Source organism: Mustela lutreola, chromosome 1 (assembly GCF_030435805.1).
Source record: "Mustela lutreola isolate mMusLut2 chromosome 1, mMusLut2.pri, whole genome shotgun sequence".
Taxonomy (NCBI): domain Eukaryota; kingdom Metazoa; phylum Chordata; class Mammalia; order Carnivora; family Mustelidae; genus Mustela; species Mustela lutreola.
In genome coordinates this window covers 22742630-22763455 of record NC_081290.1, presented here as the reverse complement: position 1 = coordinate 22763455, position 20826 = coordinate 22742630, and the positions used below count along the sequence as shown (strand labels likewise).

The 20826-nt window shown below is 42.4% G+C and overlaps 1 long non-coding RNA gene across 1 annotated transcript in view; it reads left to right on the top strand.

The window, feature by feature from the left end:
- Positions 1–20826, top strand: part of LOC131823771 (uncharacterized) — a 45236-nt gene that overhangs the window by 8621 nt on the left and 15789 nt on the right. The gene's annotated exons all lie outside the window — the stretch shown is intronic.

Genomic DNA, 20826 nt, shown 5'->3' with positions numbered 1-20826 from the left:
TAAAGTAAATAAATAAATAAATTCTTTTATTTTTTAATTTAAATTCAATTAGTTATCATATAGTATATTATTAGTTTCAGAGGTAGCGTTCAGTGATTCATCAGTTTAATATGACACCCAGGGCTCATTACATCACATGCCTTCCTTAATGTCCATCATCCTGTTACCTCATCCCCCACAACCCCTGCCCTCCAGCAACCCTCAGTTTGTTTCCTATGTTTAAGAGTCTCTTATAGTTTGTCTCCCTCTCTGGTTTCATCCTGTTTTATTTTTCCCTCCCTTCCTCTATACTCCTCTGTTTTGACCCAAATCAAGAAAAATTTCAGGTAGCCTGACACTTCCCCTTACAAACTTTCTGTAAAGAGTTCACCAAGACAAAAACTCATCTCCTGCAATGGTGAAAAATAGAAAAGAAACCAGTGCAAGGAACTACACAAAGATCCTCTTAGGAACACCTCCCCCCCCCCCAAAAAAAAAGAAAAAGAGCAAGAAACCAACTGGTAGACAAAGAATATTCACTAGAATAATGTTTCTATGAAGCAGTTAATAATTGGGATCAAAATCCATCATGACTCTTTAAAACAGAATGAAGAGGTGCCTACATGGCTTGGTGGATTAAGCTGCTGCCTTCGGCTCGGGTCATGGTCTCCGAGTCCTGGGATCAAGCCCCGAATCAGGCTCTTTGCTCAGTGGGGAGCCTGCTTCCTCCCCCCTCTCTCTGCCTGCCTCTCTGCCTGCTTGTGATCTCTGTCTGTCAAATAAATAAATAAAATCTAAAAAAAATAAAAAATAAAACAGAATGAAGCAATGGCCACTAAGAAACCAGAACATAGAGCCAACAATGCTGAGGCTCGGAAGGATACAGGGAGGTGATAGGGCCACATGAAGTGGCGGAGCTCGGACGTCAGTGCCAGCCAGGAGACCGAGCTCATACATTCATCTCCTAGTAGAAGCCAGAAAGGATGATGATGGAAAATGCAAACAGTGTAAGTTTTTCTTGTGACCAGAGCATGATTGGAGGGGATATTTGGGGCGAGGCGAACTTATCTCCAGAAATCCAAGGTGGTCTGCTATAGTTTTTGGTCAGCTTCAGGGCAAATTCGAACTACAACTTTCAACTGATATCATGTATTCATGGAGCTCAAAGTTCAGAAGAGCAGATTGTGCCAAAGTCTCTCTTGGCTGTCAGACTATTTGTTGCATGGGGAGTTTAATTTAAAGGAATCATGCCTGGGGTGGGGGGGAGGAATCATGCCTGGGGTGCCTTGCTGGCTCAGTCACTGGAGTATGCAAGTCTTGATCTTGAGGTCATGAGGTCAAGGCCCATACTGGGCATAGATTATTTGAAAAATAAATCATGCCAAAGGATTATTATTATAGGTAAATATTATAGGAATTTTTTAAATCCCTTTACATATATGTGTGTGATAGATAGATAGACAGACAAACACAGGTCTTATGTATCCTGTAAACTAAATACGTAGGCTAGGCCTTTCCCACCAGAGACTACACATAATGCTGCTTTTCCTTCTCATTGCCTAATTATATTAGCTTAAGCCCTCATTTAGTTTGCTTTTAGGAAACCTAATTTTGATACATACCAAAGTACTATGGAAATTTCTAGAAAATTTTACTTGCTTCCAAAGTCCATCCAAGTTGTCCCCTGCCTCCTCAGCAATGATCCGGCCAATTCTGAGCTATCTTGGGCCACTGTTTGCTCTGCCAGATCCTTCCCCCAGAGATTCCTAAAACGCCCTCCCTCTGGTTACTTCCGCTTTCCCTTGTGCTGCTTCATCCCAATCCAGCACAGCCTCTCCCTTATTTCTACAGAGTACTAGCTGAAACCAGGCTCTGATGTTTATTTATTTTTTTTAACTTTTTAAAAATTTTAATGTTTTTATTTTAATCCAATTAACTAACATATAATGTACTATTGGTTTCAGAGGTACAGGTCTGTGACTCATTGGTCTTGTATAATACCCAGTACTCATTACATCACATGCCCAGTTACCCCATCCCCCTACCTCCCTGCCCTCCAGCAGCCCTCAGTTTGTTTCCTATATTTGAGAGTCTCTTATGATTTGTCTCCTTCTCTGATTTTATCTTGTTTTATATTTTCCTCTTCCCCTATGATCCTGTTTTGTTTCTTAAATTCCACATATCAGTGATATCATATGATAGTTATCTTTCTCTGATTGACTTACGTCGCTTACAGGCTGTGATAATCAACGGAGATTTTCTGGAAGCTCATGGTTAATTTGAAGGAATTATGACATGGGCTTAGAATCTTCACAAGGCTTGAACCTTCCGCACAACTCCCTTGTGGAGCACAGCTTAGTCTAAACCCCAGCCTGCAATCACACAGTGAGGCCACTAGATTTTACTTCTTTTCTGACTTCATGAGTGAGTCTTTGGTCACATCTTATCTGCCAAGAATTCAGACCCAAGTAGAGGAAAAAACTGCCCCTATTCAGACCCTTACTAAAACTCCCTTCCAGCAGGCCTGTGTTAAGTTCCAGGGCCTAACTTTTCCCAGAATAATTGGCTGAAATGTCGCATTCCCAACCAACAGGGCTAAACTTGCCCCTCTGGGTAAAGTTTCTCAGGAGGTCGAGGCAATTCAGTCTTATTTAGATCACAGGGTAGCCCCAGCTCAGGCATAGCAAACCCAATCCAGTTTGTTTTTCACAATCTCCTTTCATTCAAGAGAACCACCCTCCAGCTATTTTCATAGTCTTCTGTCCTGATCTCCTATCTATTTGTACAGCAATACACCTGTATCCCTTTATCAAAAATTAAAAATAATATCCTGTCTTTCCCTTACACATTATCATTCAGGGCAGTTTAGCTCCTTAGAGACACATGTATCAAATCCATCCATTCCAAAAGAAGACGTGGTAGCCTATCTCTGGAGATAGCCCCCAAAGAACCATTCCTCCTGTAAAATACTCGTGTAGTCCTCTTTGACATGAAATCTGAGCTAGCCTTGGGACTCACGTATACAATAGAATGCCAGAAGTGACATTGCGCCAGATCTAGGCCTAGGCCTAAGAAGACCTAGCAGCTTCTGCTTGAACCTTTGGGAGCTCTGAGCCACCACATAAAAAGTCAGGCTGCACTACTGAAGAGACCACATAGAAGGAGAGGTCATGTCGATAGAGGTTCCAGTCTTGTAGTCGAATCTCCCACGGCTCCAGACATATGAATGATGCCATCTTGATGGTTCCAGCCAGGTCACTATCTGACTACAGCTGCTTAGGGGCCCCAAACCACTATGTTTTAAAGTTCATTGTTACACAACTATATATAATGGAAATATAGCTTGTTGTCCTACATGAAATTCACAGGGAAAAAGAAGAATAGTTTACCCCAAAGGAGAAATTACTACCCCTCATCTTTTTTCTGCTTAAAGATATAAAATAATTTATAATTATTTTATATGCTATAAAACAATTATATTTTATATTATAATGTTTGTTTTCCTTTTGACATTTCAGATATGTCAGGGCCAGTTTATATTTAAGGCTCAAGCCTGAAGTACCACCATTCTCTCATTCCCCTAGACATCTCAGTATAGCTCATAGCCTTCCCAGGGCAGTTTAGGCCTGAACTTAGGGTACAGGGAGATCTATCTCCTCTTTCCATGCTTAACTCCAAGGGTCAGGGCCTTTCTCTACCACAGAAAATGAATCAAATTAAACAAACCCACTTATGAAAGACCATGAATTACATTTAAGGTGTTACAAGTATAAAAAAGGAAAGAAAAGCATACATATATGAAATTTGAAAATATTAACCTAGAAATGCAGGCATGAAATGAGATGTTAATATACCAGAACAGAATGTATTACACAGCTAGATGTAAATTAAAATTTTGTTCTAATCTGACCTAGCAACATGGCATTTGGTATAAGGCAAGGGCATCTTGACCACTGTTTAAGGGAATCATTGCTGAAGCAATGGTTATATCATGCGCTGTCTTACACCAAATATGTTCTTGCAACATAGAACAAGAGGATAGTATTTAATCACTGCTTACCCAAACAACCAAGTTCCCCCAAAACAATAGCAAGGGCATACCAGAGGTTGCTGACAAGTTGTCTTCTGCCAGTTAGCAACCTCTCATCATCCCTCATTTGACTATCTTGGCTTTCATAATGGCCTTCTACTCTTACCCCACAATTCACAAGGTCTTAGGAACACAATTTTTATCTATTCATTCAATCATCCATTTGTTCCAAAATATTCAGTGAATATTCACTGTAAGATAGATACTCTTCAAAACATTGAAAGCAGGATAAAAACTCAATTCTAGCAGCCTTATAACTGCCACAACAATTACAGAACATTTTGTAGGTTCAAGTATATTCAAACACATTACCTCCTCTGCTGCAGTAAATCGGTCACCATACAAACCTCTCAGAGAAGATGGGGTTAATTCCACCCACACATCTCTAGATTGGTAGGTTTTGTTTTCATAACTTTGGCACCATTTAATAAGGGCGACTGTGGCCCTGCATTATTCCAAACATAAACAATGACGATGACATCTCTGCCGAGAGAGATCTCATAACAATTTCTTATCGATGAGTGGTCATAAAGGTAGGCGATGATGCCACTGCAGAATCACCACTTATAAATAATACAATGCGCTGAAAAACTAAATGCACCTCTGAATCACAGAAATAATGCAAGCTGACATAAAGAAATAAACGGACAATGTGCTATGATAATAAGTGTTTTATAAATACCTACTTACATCAGCGTAAACTTAGGTGAAAAATTAGGGGAGAGAAACTATATTCACATGTGTCCCTCTCTGGTTCCTGAGTACTTCTCAGAAATTTCCTCTTAAAGGTGGTCAGACAGTATTATTCTATAGGCCTTAGGACACTGTCCAGATTTCTTTAGATGGCCCTGCTAAATTATTGAACAAGCTCAGGCAAATGATATTACTAAATATTTTATCAGTACTAAGAGAAGCATTTTGAACACATGGCATTATTTTCTAAAGATAGGTATGTTCTAGAAGCTTCAAGGCTAAAAAACAAAACTATTCAAAGAGTAGTGTGGATTTCTTATATTTAAAATGTGGGCATGAGATTCATATTTGCTCAAATGCGTCTCTTTTAATATGTGAAAAATAATTGTAACACATTTGATATGGGTGGCTGAATGATAGTGGTCATTTGAAACTTGTTCTCAGAGGCTATTTCTTGAGGTCAAGAAATTTAAGATCTAGTTTTATTTTTCAGACCAGAGTGAAGTTAACAAATGTTGAAAGCTACCAATTTTACAGATGATGGAAAAATGGTGAGAAGGAAAATGAGAATGCTCTGTTTCCCTATGACTTCAAAGAATCCTACAGACATAACTTCATTCATCTAAGAAAACAACCCTGCTAATTATGTTATATATAATTATATTATTATATATAATAAGATAATCTCATAGTTGCCTGTTTTATAGAAAGAGAAGTCAAGCCTTGGGAGAATTGTGCAAAAGTTGAAAAACCAGAGAGAAATCCCCAGATCATCTCTTTGGCTCAGACTACACCTTCCTTGTAATTTGAGCTGCATTTTCCTCCTGATGTGACTGGCTCAGTGGATTGCCAGTTCCTCCATAGTGGGAATATATCTCCTTGATGTCCCCATGTGTCTCCTTCATGTCTCCCCTGTCCCCTTCCACGTCTGCTCTCCCTTCAATTCTCTTCCTCTCTCTCTGGTCAACTTCTCAGTCTTCTGTAGGCTTCTCTCCAACCAGATATCTCCTAAGTCTTGGAGGTTTTGGTCCTTCCTTGGCCCTTTTTCAAGTCCTGGCCATCAGCCCCTGACATCTTTCTCAGATCTACATTAGCTTCTCCATTCCTACTGTTGTTGCCTTCTTCTTTTCAAGTTTTCATCATGTCTTTGATGGACAAGACACCAGCCCCTTTTACTGGTCTGTCTGACTTCAGACACAGTTCCTGGCCACATATCGACAACAATGCTTCCAAAGCAGATCTATACATCAATCCTTTGTTCACCTTCAGTGGATCCACATCCAGGACAATATAACTGGGTCCACCCACTGTATGTAAATAGTCTTCTTCTACATCAATTTCATACTTCTGTAAATCCCTCCTTATTGCAATTTATGCTCTAGAAATACCAAACCCTGCAACCTCCAAATATGCTAGGCCTCTCTGCCTTTCCAAGTTCTATTCTCTCTGCTTTACCCTAATGTCTAGCTGGCAATGTCTGCAAGCCCTTCAAGACCTGCTTCAGGCAGTCCCCCCTCTATGAAAGCCTTCCCTGACTCCCCAAGGCAGGTTTTGACCTGCCTTCTCCATTGCACCATCCATACACAACTCTTTGAGCATTGACAACACAGATTGTGAAGCAGGATCATTTTTTAATGAATTGGAAAAACTCAATCCATCCCTCTTATGTGTCTTTTTTACAACTCATAAAATACTTCACTTCTGGTCACCAAATGTGTGGAGGTTAGTCCCCACACCAAACAATTCTCTGTAATACCAGTGCAGTTCCCTACAATTCTTTTTTTTTTTTTTTAAGATTTTTTAAAAGTAATCTCTACACCCAACGTGGAATTCAAACTCACAACCCCCTCTCTGTTACCCCCTCCCCCTGGATAAAAAATCACAGGCTCTACTGACTGAGCCAGCCAGGCACCTCTCCCCACTACAATCTAATTTAATTCCAACGCTATCTACCTGGAGATAGTGTCAGATCCCACAGGTTAAGGGCTCAGTCCTCTAAGACTACTCCCTCCCTGCTTCAGATGCCAATCACAAGTCATAGGTTCCCTACAACCAAGTAGTAGTTTACCTACAATGTCTGCCTGATTTGGCTACAAATCAAAGGTTCCACAACCCCTCCTCAGGTTCAGTTAATTTTCTAGAACAGCTCACAGAACTGAGGGATACATTTACTTAGGTTCATCAATTTATTAAAGGATATGATAAAGGATACAGATGAATGGCCAGATGAAGAGATACATAGGGGGAGGTTTGGGAGGGTCTCAAATCCAGGAGCTTCTGTCCCTGTGGACTTGGAGTGCATCATACCACCTAGGCATAGATAGGTTCACCAACCTGGAAGTTCATCAAATTCTGTGCTGTTGGGATTTTTATGGTGCTTTCATTGTGCAGGCATGATTAATTATTAATTCCATTTTCAGCCCTTTACCCTTCTCAAAAGAATGTGGGTTGGGGCCAAAAATTTCAAGTTTCTTATTGTGATTTGGTTTTTTGAGTCCCCATCCAGGAGCTATCCTGGAGCCCATTGAGAATTGTCTCATTAGAACAAAGGACACTCTTATCACTTAGAAAATTGCAAGGGTTTTAGGAGCGCTACCTATAGCCAGAGAAGACACCGGTATATTTTTTTTACTACCTCACATATATTAAATTATTTTTTCCTATGATAACAAGATATAACTTGCAATAGGAAAGTACACAAGTCTTAAAGTGTAAAGCTCAGTGGATTTTTTTATGTGCGAGTACTGAACACAACTATCCAGCATGAATGCAAGCTTTCTTATGCCCCCTCCAACCCAGATAGTGACCCCCTAAAGGTAACCACTAATCTTTTAATTCCATGGATTAGTTTTGCCTACTTTTGAACTTCATATAAATGGAGTCATGTAAAATCACATCTTTTTATGTCTAACTCCTTTTTTTCAACATTATCTCTTTAAATTTTATCTGTGTTATTATATGGGGATGTAATTTTTTTAATTGCTGAGGAGTATTTCACTGTGGGATTACCATAATTTATTAATTCTACAGTTGATGGGCATCAGAATTTTTCCGGGGTAGTTTTTTATTGTTTTTGTTGTATTAACTATTATGAATAATACTATATGAAAATTCTTGTGCTATCTCTTGGTGAATCTAAAGATTCAATTGATTTAGACCCAAGTGGAGTTGCTGGTTCATGAAATATGCCTATGCTTAGATTTAGTAGAAAATAAGTAGTTTTCCAATTTATACTTCCCAAAGCAGTATAGACATATGGATAATCATCTATTGATCTATTTATCTGATGGCTATGATTCCACATCCTCACAACTCGGTATTGTCAGTCTTTTTAATTTTAGCTTTTCTAGTGGAGGTGTCAGTGGATCTCACTATGGTTATCTGGCGTTTTCTGTTTCTAGGATCTCCTGCCACCTCCACCCATCTCCCATTTGGCTAGTAGTGATAATATTCTATATTCACTGCCCTCAGTACAGCTTTGTAGAGTAGAAATGCAGACAAGAGAAGAGAGAATCAACCCCTAGTTTTTCAGCTTAAAAATAGACTATGAAACTCATGCTTAGAAGCAATAGCTCGAGTTTCTTTCTGGATTTTGAGTACCAGAAGCTAAAATCTCAAAGAATTTAAGGCATTAAGTATTTTTTCACCAAATTTTTTCATCAAATTTGATAGAATGCAGGCTTGTATAAGACTTTAGTATAAGACTACTCTACAGTTGGTAAAGATCCTTGGAACAGAGGTGAGGATCAAGAACAATTCTGATGAGTCCTCCTCCAGACGAAGTCTGAGGGTGGAGTGAGGAGAAATGATAGAACTTCCATATTGGGGGCGCCTGGGTGGCTCAGTGGGGTAAGCCTCTGCCTTCAGCTCAGGTCATGATCCCAAGGTTGTGGGATCAAGCCCCACATGGGGCTCTCTGCTCAGCAGGGAGCCTGCTTCCTCCTCCTCTCTCTCTCTCTGCCTGCCTCTCTGCCTACTTGTGATCTCTGTCAAATAAGTAAATAAAATCTTAAAAAAAAAAAAAAAGAGAACCTCCATGTTGGTTAAGGTCTCCCAGAGGAGAGGAAAGTTGTTCCTAAACACCAGTATGACAGGACCTGCCTGCACCCGGCATGGAGTGGACACAGAGTATAAATGGCTTGAACGTGCATTGAAACCAAGAACACCCGAGACTATTTCACTGGCATTCCCAGAGCCATAGAGTCAGTTGAACAAGAGCCAAACATTTCCCATCCCCTAAAAGAGATGTAAAGGTAACTGAGAGAGCAGATGAGCCTGAGGAAACCTTATGATTACAAGGAAAAACATAGCAGCAGATAATTGCCTGGATCTTCTCATCAATGATCTGATAAGAAAATAAAGTCACCTCAGGAGGTTCCAGTGAGAAAGATGAAGAACAACCAAAAACCAGGTAGAATATGGCCATTGATTCCCACACACCAACCACTCTTCCCCCTCCTCATCAGAATGCCCTGACCCAGCCCTCAGAATAGAGATGCAACCCTAGCATGAAGAAGAGAGAGAAAAGAGTCTGATTGGCTGAGAAAGCTTGATTAAGATTACCTTTCTGCCACCTGCCAGAATGGAGGCTTAAATGGAGTTAAAAGTCAAGTTTAGTTACAGCAAAAACTAGAAAAGTTTCATTGCTTGCCCACCCTAGAATGTGTACTAAAATTTGCTTGTGCTATATATTAGTCTGGGTTCTCCAGAGAAACAGAGCCAATAAGATATATATAAAGAGATTTACTATAAGGAGGTACCTTACATGATTATGGAGGCTGAGATATCTAAGATCTGCAGTCCACAAGCTGGAGACCCAGGAGTCAATGGTAATGGTATAGCTCTGGTCTGAGTCTAAAGACTTCAGAACTAGAAGAGCTGGTGGTATAAGTTCCAGTCCAAGTCCAAAGGCAGAAGAAGAGCAATGTTCCAGGTCAAAGACAGGCAGAGAGAGTGAATTCTCCCTTCCTCTCAGCCTTTTGTTCTACTAAGCCATCAGTGATTGGATGAGGTCCACTCCCATTGGGGAGAGAGTATGCTTTATGCCATCTACTGATTCAAATGCTATTTATAGAAATACCCTCACAGACTCCAAAATAATGTTTATTTTGACCAAATATCTGGGCACCCCATGGCCCAGTCAAGTTGACACACAATACAAACCATCACAGGTTATGACAGTTTTTAACCTGTTCATGTGCCTCTCTACCCAGTAGACTATCTACTCCTCGTGGCAAGGACTATGTCTTTTCATCTCTGGCTCCCCAGTACTTATCACAAGGCTTGAAGTACAGAGTGCCTCAGTGTATGTTCAATGGATTCATCCATTTGATGTCTAGCAGAACTTCATAGTCAACGATGACAAACACTCTGGGGTAAACTAATCCATTGTGTCCAATCTGTTTAGTCAAGACTTCATTTGTATTTGGGACAGAGACAAAGAGATGATGAGGGTAAGGGAGAGATAGCCCGTGGAAAAGACACCTGTGTTCTTAGTCACTGGAAATTATAAGGTTACAAGATCACAGAGAAATCCTTTAGGGGCTGAGCAATCAGCTCAGGATCTAACCCAAGACAAAGTCAGACATTATTGCCCCAAAGCCTAAAGACAGGACTGGTTTTAGTGTGGGTGGGTTATACCTTTGCTTCCATGGTATGATTTTTAGGGACTCAAGCAGCCCCTTCCCTCAGGTGATGCAGGTGATGCCTGCTATTCAATTGTCAGCACTCTATTCCTTAATCAAAATCCTGAGATTTTGATCCTTACTAAAATGGAGGCACATTTGGGAGATATAATACTTTGAATTGCTATCAATGCTTGAAGCGACCAAAAAGTTGAGGAATTTTTTACGTAAGAGGTAGTAAGGTAGAGAAGAAGAGAGTAATTAACAGGTATCTAGAGATCGAGAAAGGTATTCCAGGCATACAAAGAAGAGTCAGAATGGAAAAATCTGGAATGCAGATTGTGTGGACATTGCAGTTCTGCCTTTGACCTACTGTACCTCTGCAAGAATGGAATTTGGCTCTGGATCTGGGAAGACTGGACAAAGAGAACAAAGAAGACTGCCCCTCCCCCCGACCCTCCTCACAGTCCCATTGGCACTATAGGAATTGCTCTGTCTGGCTTGCCAGTGGTTTTCTGTCTTAGATTAGTGGGAGCTTCCCCCCCCCCCAACTTTTCTTTTCTTTTTAAGTTTATTTATTTAAATAATCTCTATATCCAACAGGTGACTCAAACTTGAGACCCCAAGATCAAGAGTGACATACTCCTCTGACTGAGCCAGCCAGGTGCTCCTACCTGGTGCTTTTCTAAGGAAAAAGAAAACTGAGTTGGACTATAGTAGAAGTAAACCTGGGACACAGGCCAACTCGCCAAATTGTTTCCTGGGCTTGGGATGCAGGGAACTATGTAATTATGAGACTGTAATACATAGAAGTTGGCTTAAAGAAATTAGATACATATACCCAGTGGCCAAGAGCAAGGAGAAAAAATAGATTTGTTGGAGTCAAATGGATTTTATGGAGGCCAGCAACTGAGAGGCCTGGATTTTCTGATGAGAAGATATTGCTGAACCCAATCCGATTATTCTATGAAGTTGCTTTCACCAAAGCAGAGATAGTGATGGCTCTGGCTGGGCTGTGACAGGCAGATTCTGAATCTGTGTCCCAGAATTCCCTGAAAGGTTTGACCGCCAGAGTAGCCCATTGTTCTCTTCATTTACTTGTGTCTTCTCAAATGGGGTGAAGAGGATCTGTGTCTTTCCAAGTTTATCTCACAGCTGGGTTTCTGTCCAGTTACTGAATAAGTTATGTACCTGCTTGGAGTAGCTCAGAAATAGGTGTGCAGTCATGGATTGTAATTTAAGTGTCTTTGGAAATGTAGCACCTTAGAATGACATGGAGTCAGGGAGAAAATGTAAGAGATGGAACTTTCTACTTCCCCTTTGATCTTCATCCTTTCTGCCGATGGCTCTGCCGACAGCTCAGCCTCTTGGTTAGCATGGTAAAGTAGCTCTTGCCAGGAGACGAGGAAATCCTTCTAGAGGCTTCGTCACCAGGTTATTTCAGTATTAAGTGGGCAAAACTTTAATGCTAGAGCTTGAAATCCAGTGAGTAAGCATGCCCTCAGGGATTCCTCCTGGCAATTTTCACAGGGGGGAGAAACTGCACTGGGGTGCGACATCCCTTCCCTGTGCCTGAGAGACAACTTCAGCTGCGAGAATAAATAAATGTGTAAGAATAAATCCACACTAATGTCAAGACTGAAAAAATACTGAAAAGAAATCAAGAGTCATTCGCAATGCCGGAATTGGTATCTCAAAATCAGGGTAATGGAAATATCAGCAGTTCCCCCCAAAGGTCACTATATTAGACTTCTCCCGAGAAACAAAACCAGTAAGACAGATATCGATATAGATTTGTGGAAATTTCTCATGCGGAATTGGCTCACAAGATTATGGAACCTGAGAAGTCCCATCTACAGTCTGCAAGTTGGAGACTGAAAGCCAGTGGTATCATTTTTAGCTGGAGTTCAAGGCCTAGAGCCAGAGGAGCCAGTGATGTAAAGCCCAGTCTATTACAGGCGAAGGTGAATGAGATGTCCCAGCTTAATCCGTGAGGCAGAAAAAATAAAAGGTAAATTCCTTCTTCCTCTGTCTTTTGTCCTATTCAGGCCCTCACCAGACTGGTTGATGTTCACCCACACTGGGGAGAGCCTTCAGTTTACTGAGTCAAAGAATCGAAATGCTAATCTCATCCAGAAACACCCAGACACACCCAGAAATAGATTTAATCCCAGGCACCCTTGACCCGTCAAGTGGACATATACAATGAACCATCACAATCCCAGTCTTTAAACGTGTCATACACATGTGTATATTTAATGCATGAGAGCTTTTCCCATGAATTTTTCTCTTTTAGTTTAGCATCTTGAAATATCTAGCGGTCTTCTCCTTCACATGGGTTTACACAGTGGCTTTTACAAAGTATTCATCAAAGGTTTCTTTACTATCTTTGGGTTGGGATTTAATTTAGAAATATTTGCATTTAAACAACACACCTGGGGCGCCTGGGTGGCTCAGTGGGTTAAAGCCTCTGCCTTTGGCTCAGGTCATGATCCCAGGGTCCTGGGATCAAGCCCTGCATGGGGCTCTCTGCTCAGCAGGGAGCCTGCTTCCTCCTCTCTCTCTCTCTACCTGCTTCTCTGCCTACTTGTGATCTCTGTCTGTCAAATAAATAAATAAAATCTTTAAAAAAATAAATAAACAACACAGCAGGGATATTTTTCACTGTAGGCAAGCTGCTCTTGTAAGGAAGGTAGAAAGCAAGGCAAATGTGAAGGGAAGTCGCCCTTCCCCTTACCGTTCATGTTCAGAAACCGTCCATCCCACCACCTCCCTGCTCTTCCCTTGTTTCTAAAATTATCTCAAGATCATCTGGCCATGTTCCCCCTAGGGTGAAAACACATTTATAGTGAATGTCTTTTGTGGTCACTTTTTATCGTCTCCGCTCCTAAGGAAGTGAATGCGGATGGAATGAAGCCGAACCAGGCTCCTCGCCCGAGCCTTCCTGTTTCCTTGCTTCTGTCCTTGCATAGGCACTGCCCCTCTCCCCAGACAGAAACCTCTGCCGGTCCCTTCTTCCTGCCTACAAAAGGAGATACGTGTCTACCCACAGCCATTTTTACCCCTTCTTTGTCACTAATAAGCTTCACTTTAACTGCAAATGTCAATATGTTCAGGTCAGTAAATGTGGTCTGTCACTTTTCCCAGCCTCTCAGGTGGACGCATAGGAACAGGTGGGGGGCCACGCTCTGGCTGGCGAGCTGGAGGCGGAAGTTGAGCAGGACATCTACAAAGCTCATCAAAAGGGGGAAAGGGCTCACCTGGCAGACCCCTTAATACACTTCCCCCTCCCTTTTCCTGCTTGTGTATATGTAGCACAACACATGTGTTTCAAGGATATATGTGTATTCAGGGCCACATCTCAATCACATCCGAGTGGGAGGGCTGCAGTTAGGCATGGCTCATGCCTGGTGTGGGTGGGGAAAAGTAAATTGTAAGAAGAGAAGAGCTCTATATAGAGAGCTGATGAGAATGTTATTCTAAGACTGGTGTTTGTTGAACTCAAGTCTGCACCTGGTATGTTGAATAAAGGTGGGGGGGGGGCAGTGGAGGAGGAAGACCAAAACAAAAAAGGAGCCAGTGCAGAAAGTTGTCAATGATCTTATGAAATTCTGCAGAATGACATATGGGAAACATTCACCTGGCATCAGCTGACTTGCCAACTCCTCTGGTCTCCCATCCTAAGTGTTGTGGAGTCTGACTTCACACCTGGGAGTGCTCAAATGTCCGGGGGCCAGGGCTCTGTGCATCACTAGGGGAATTCTCTGCTTGTAGTACCTTTCCCAGCAGATGTGAACAGGAACCCTGTGGTTCAAATCCAAATACTGGATTCCCTCTCCGGATACTCTGTCCTGGCTTTGGGCACCTACCCAGCTTCAGGGCCTTGATCATGGTCTTTACACAGCTGTCCCTTTTAGGACTCAACAAACTTAACTTCCTGTTTAGGTTCTGTCCTCCCTGGGGGGAAATTGCTGGCTGGCTTCTTCCTCCAAGCAGAGATGCATAAACTTAAATGTTAAGTAAAATCTCTGGGCCGTGAAAGAGGATTTTGACCAAAGAACCTTGCAGTAGAAGCCTAAGAAGGAGTGTGTAGGCTGTCATATTTGTAACCCACCATGAGCCATGCCTCCTGGCATTCATACCTTTGCAGAGCCCCTTCTCCTTGACTCTTTTTTTTTATTCAATTAATTAACATATAGTGTATTGTTAGTTTCAAAGGTAGAGGTCAGTGATGCATCAGTCTTATATAGAGTCCAGCGCTCATTACATCACATGCCCTCCCCAATGTCCATCACCCAGTTACCCCATCCCCGAACCCACCTCCCCTCCAGAAACCCTCAGTTTGTATCTTATGGTTAAGAGTCTCTTATGGTGGGCACCTGGGTGACTCAGTGCATTAAGCCTCTGCCTTCAGCTCAGGTCATGATCTTAGGGTCCTGGGATCGAGATCCGCATCAGACTCTCTGCTCGGCGGGGAGCCTGCTTCTCCCCACCCCCCCGCCCCGCCTGCCTCTCTGCCTACTTGTGATCTCTCTCTCTCTGTCAGATAAATAAATAAAATTTAAAAAAAAAAAGTCTCTTATGGTTTGTTCCCTCTCTGGTTTCGTCTTGTTTTGTTTTTCCCTCCCTTCCCTTATGCTTCTCTGTTTTGTTTCTTAAATTCCACATATAAGATCATGATAGTTGTCTTTCTCTAATTGACTTATTTCACTTATCATAAGATCCTCTAGTTCCACCCACATCATTGTAAATGGACATATTTCTTTTTTTGATGGTTGAGTTGTATATAGATAGATAGATATCTATATATATCTATATTGTATATAATAATATAGATATATATTTAGAAATAGCTTTAGAGGGAAAGGTAGTATTTCTTCACACAGGGAGACTGGTCTTTTAACAGATGGTTTTCCAATCAAAGCTTCAGAGCTGTGTGTGTTAGTGCAGAATTTTGTGTGACTCCTAACTTCATCTCATGGCGTGTCTCCTCTGTCCTCTCCTCTCCCTGCACTGCCTCGCATCCCCTGCATTCGCCTGAGGCTTGTCCCACTTCTGTGGGTTTTCCTGTGCCGTACCATCTCCGTATGATGTGTATGATGGCTCCTCCCCTCATCTCTGTGTATCAAAGTCCCACCAGTTGTCCCGGACCATCGTGAAATAGAACCACTCTAGGAGTTTCCCATGAATGCTGCAGCTCCCAGTGAACACTCATCCTTTCCTCTCACCTCCATTCCCAAAGCATTTCTAGAACGGGAAACTCATTTGGCCATTAGCCATCTCGTAATATCATTTCTCTTATTATCTTGAACTGATATGTAAAGGTATTTTGATTTAACTTTATGCCAGTTTATTTCCTGCTCCCCGAATCAGATTGTAGCTTATCAGGCACAGGAACACGTGGGTGTCCCCCCAGCAGAAAGTCTGTAAATGTCTGTTGATTTCTCCTGTACTTCCCAGTTATCACCAATTCAAAGGACCCAAGAGTTACATTTCCTTTCTTTCTTTCTTCTTTTTAAGATTTTATTTATTTATTTGGCAGAGAAAGAGAGATCACAAGTAGGCAGAGAGAGAGAGAGAGAAAGAGAGAGGAGGAAGCAGGGTCCCCACTGAGCAGAGAGCCCGATGTGGGGCTTCATCCCAGGACCCTGAGATCATGACCTGAGCCGAAGGCAGAGGTTTAACCCATGGAGCCACCCAGGTGCCCCTCTTTCTTTCTTCTTGTATGAAGTCTGAAATAATGCTTTTTCAATGTACATTTTTTAATTTATTTTTTTGTGATACAATTGACATCTATCATTGTTAGTTTTGTGTTTCTTCTTTAAAGCTTTCCTTTCCTATCAGAAGGGTTGTAATTTTACATTTTTGCCCAAGACTGAAAGGGTTCCTGGGAAGTGGAACCTTCTGTTTTAAACTGATGTCAGGGGGCCTCTTGGGTGGATCAGTCAGTTGGGCCAACCGTCTGACTCTCGATTTTGGCTCAGGTCGTGATGTCAGGGTCATGGGATCAAACCCCGCATCTGCTGAACAGAATCAGCTAGTCCCTCCCCCTCTGCTGCTCCCTCCACTCCTGCTCGCTCTCTCTCTCAAATAAACAAATAAAAATCTTTTAAAAATAAAAATAAAAAATAAATAAAGTAGATGTCAGGGAGAATGAATTCCTGTCCCATTCAAGACTCCTAGCTGGGCTAAGAATCGGATTGACACAAGGCAGATTAACAGGAGAAAATCAAATGTAATAGCCAACATTTGGGGAATCCACACGGACATCGAAGTTCCAAAGATAGACAAAAAGGTATATGTGTGATTCTGAACTAAGGAGAAGGAGGTGGGGGTCTGGGACTGCAGAGGACAGGAATGCATTTCACAAGGCAATTGGAAGAGGAGATGTTTGGTAATTAGATGTTTGTCCCGCCACAGAGATGGGTCACTCTATCCCTGCTGATAACCCTTATTCTGGGAAAGGCTCCCAGCTTAGATTCTTCTGTGTAGTTAAGGGAGGAACAAAACTTTCTCTTGAGCCTGTAGGGCCCCTATTGCCTTCAGCTCAAAATAATCTTCCTGCCAAAGTGGCTCACCTTGGGCGGTCCGCCTTCAACCCCTACACAGCGAGCGTCTCAATGCAAACGTCCGCCACCTTTCTGCTATAGGTCATTGCCACGGCTAATTCCCATGCTGCCCCACCCAGGGTTCCAGCTGCAGAAACTGCGGAACAGCTGCCCAATCCTGTTTTCACATAAATTGCACCTGTGCCCTATAAAGTTCTAGCAGGTGGTCCCCTAAACAAGTTTCAGTATCATTTAAATTTGATAGAAAGGGTTTTGAAAACCATTCGTGGTAATTATTCATTAGCATAATGGACGTTGCTGTCATGGTAGCAGCTATAAAAAGGAGTGATAAAAACTTGCTGGGTTTTCTCCAGCGTGGATCTACAGAAGGGAGCGGTATGGAACAAACACATGCCATTTAGACCCCAGAGGGCTTACTGTGTTCTGTCGTGCAGCAAAGGCAGTCCAGCTCCTCACTCTACCTCGTTAGAGCACTTATTACCTATTCTGTAACTTGCATTGTTACATGTCACTCTTCATCTGCCACTACGGTGAGCTACTCAAAGACTGCTGTGTTTATTTGACAACATATACAACGTGCCAGACGGTGTTCACTGCTTTTTACTAATGTTAACTCATTTCTTTTTTTTTTTTTAAGATTTTATTTATTTATTTGACAGAGAGAGATCACAAGTAGATGGAGAGGCAGGCAGAGAGAGAGAGAGAGAGAGAGGGAAGCAGGCTCCCTGCTGAGCAGAGCCCGATGCGGGACTCGATCCCAGGACCCTGAGATCATGACCCGAGCCGAAGGCATCGGCTTAACCCACTGAGCCACCCAGGTGCCCATGTTAACTCATTTCATCCTTACATCTCTCCTACTGGATAGAGCCGATGTCTAGTCCCATTTTATAGATGAGGAAACTGAGGCACAAAGTAGTTATTTAGCTTGCCAAGCTGACGAGTGACAGAGTTGGAATTTTTTTTTAAAGATTTTTATTTATTTGACAGAGAGAAAGAGAGACAGAGAGAGCACAAGCAGGGGGAGCAGCAGAGGGAGAGGGAGAAGCAGGCTCCCCACTGAGTCGAAGGCAGATGCTTAATCAGCTGAGGCACCCACGCGCCCCTGGGTGGAATTCGAATCCAGGCAGTCTGGCTGAATACACAGTACCAACCGTGACATAGCCCAGCTTAGTCCTTATTCATAACAATGAATATCTACAGCACTCAGCCCCATCCCTGGCATGAGACTCAATACATATTTATTAAAAAATGAGTAAGTGAGGGGTGCCTGGGTGGCTCAGTGGGTTAAGCCTCTGCCTTCAGCTCAGGTCGTGATCTCAGGATCCTGGGAATCGAGCCCCACATTGGGCTCTCTGCTCAGCGGGGAGCCTGCTTCCCTCTCTCTCTCTGCCTGCCTCTCTGCCTACTTGTGATCTTTCTCTCTGTCAAATAAATAAATAAAATCTTTAAAAAAATTAAAAATAAAATAAAATATGACTCAAAAACATAATTTTTATACACATAAAATATGACTACCCATCACTAAGGAATAAATGAAACTTTAGTTAGCTGAAGGTAATGTAAATATTCCTGCCTCAACTATGGCCGCCCTCCCATTTTCCGTCCCCTCAGTCTATATTTTTTGCTAATACTTTTTAAGAGCTACATCAAAATCTTTTTATTTTGAAAGAACGATTGTCAAGACTTTTCTGGTCGCCACCAAAGATTTTTCTCTCTCAATAGGTTAAATGTCAGACCAAGACCAGAAATGACTCTACAGCTTTAAATGACCTCACAGCTTTACCTCCTGCTGTTAATATTTATTAGGAGTTTTATTCATGTTCAGTGCTTTATGTCACGGCCCAGCTGCAGCTGCCACTCGCTTAAAAGGGCTTCTCTCTTTCTGTATGGTTTTTCCCAGTGCTTCTCTATTATGGGGATAGTTCAGACTGACTTTTGTTTAGGAGGAGAAATTCAAGGCAGTTCTTCAAGCGACACTGAAGGACCAGGAAAATCTCCCCCAAGTGTGCGAGAGACATTTACTTGTTATTTTCTGGGTGACACTGTCAAGCTCCCCTTGGCGGTAGCTGCTTAACGTTTTTCCACTTAGCAATTTCAGGCCCACCATGTGTGGTCCTCCCTTGGCTCAGAGATAGGCGAATTTCTGTGCTCAAGACTTGATGAATGAGCTATCCGGAGATGGATAGTTATCCATGTAGGAAGGACGGAAAAGAGTCCACTGTTGTAAAGTGTATGTTGTTAAAAGTATTGTGTTGTAGGTCTGCCACCCTGATTTCTTATTTCTGTTATTAAATGGTATCAGGCAAGGAGCCTGGGGCGAAACTGTGATGTAGGACAAGTTTGACCTTAATAGCTGCTCTCATGCCCTTATTATTCACAGTTTCCTGGTTTCTAGAACCCTGACCAAGGGGATATTATATTAGCAACTCATTGAGATCACACTGCTAAGATAGGGATGCCAAGTAGGCTTCAGCCCCTGTGCCAGCTCTGATTAGCCGTAGAGGCTGCCAGCCGTGCTGTGTGGAGGGTTCTAACCCCGGTCTGCATGAGAAAGCAAGCTCTGACAGATTAGTAACATCCCCCACAGGCTGGGAGCGTGCCACAAAACTTGCCTAGAACTAGCCATTTCTGCATTAAGAATTTAGCACATTACCTTTCGGTGGGATGTTTGCACATTAGAAGAAGAATGTGGAAGAGATGACACTTGATTAAAACACTGATGATGAATGGAAGTTCAGACATTGGTAGAAGGCTGGTGAGGTATATATTTGGGGGAAACCATAGAGAGAGAGAGCAGAAGAAAGTGAAAGGAAGATCTGTTCCAGACGAGACACTCAGGGGCATCTGGGTGGCTCAGTCAGTTAATATCTGACTCTTGGTTTCAGCTCAGGTTATGATTCTCAGGGTCAGAAGATAGAGCACTGGGGGAGGCACTCCATGCTCAGCAGGGAGTCTGGTTCTCCCTGTCCCTCTGCCCCTCCTCCAGCTCATGCTCTTGCTGTCTCAAATAAATAAAGCGTAGGGGCGCCTGGGTGGCTCAGTGGGTTAAAGCTTCTGTCTTCAGCTGAGGTCATGATCTCAGGGTCCTGGGATCGAGCCCCACATCGGGCTCTCTGCTCAGCGGGGAGCCTGCTTCCCACCACCCCCCACCCCCGCCTGCCTCTCCGCCTACTTGTGATCTCTATGTGCCAAATAAATAAATAAAAATCTTTATAAATAAATAAATAAATAAAGCTTAAAAAAAAAAAAAAAACAGCCAAAGAAAAAAGCAAGAGAGAGACTCGGTTCAAAAGAGCACAGAAAAAGTGTGCATCCCAGCTTTACAAGCTCCCATTTCATGGACCTAACATTGAGACTATATTTTAGTTAAGTGTATAAAATGTGGCCAAGTTGCTGTGATTTATTTTGCTGCTAATACGGTTTCTGTAGAACGACAGCGACAACTTCCCATGCTTCACATTACACTCATCAGTCTGTTGCTTATTTTATTCTCTGTCTGTGATTTCAGCCAAGGGGCCCGAGAAAGAGGGCTCACAGAGGCACAGATGTACCCTATGTTGTGATCAGACACCCTAGGCATTCAACAAATATTAACTCCACCTCCCCCTCCAAGGGCTGCCGCTTGTTTGGACACCAGCTTCCTTTCCCAGCTGGGTCTAAGGAAGAAGCACCTCACTCAGCAGCACTGCAAACACCAAACTCTTTCAGGGCTGTGGTTTTGTATGTTCAGAATGGAAAACGGCAGCCACCAAATCCACCACAGAGAGAGGAAGCCGAGGTGGTCTGCCAAAAGGACTCCCTTCACTGAGTTAGTTTTGTTTTTTTTTTTAAAGATTTCATTTATTTATTTGACAGACAGAGATCACAAGTA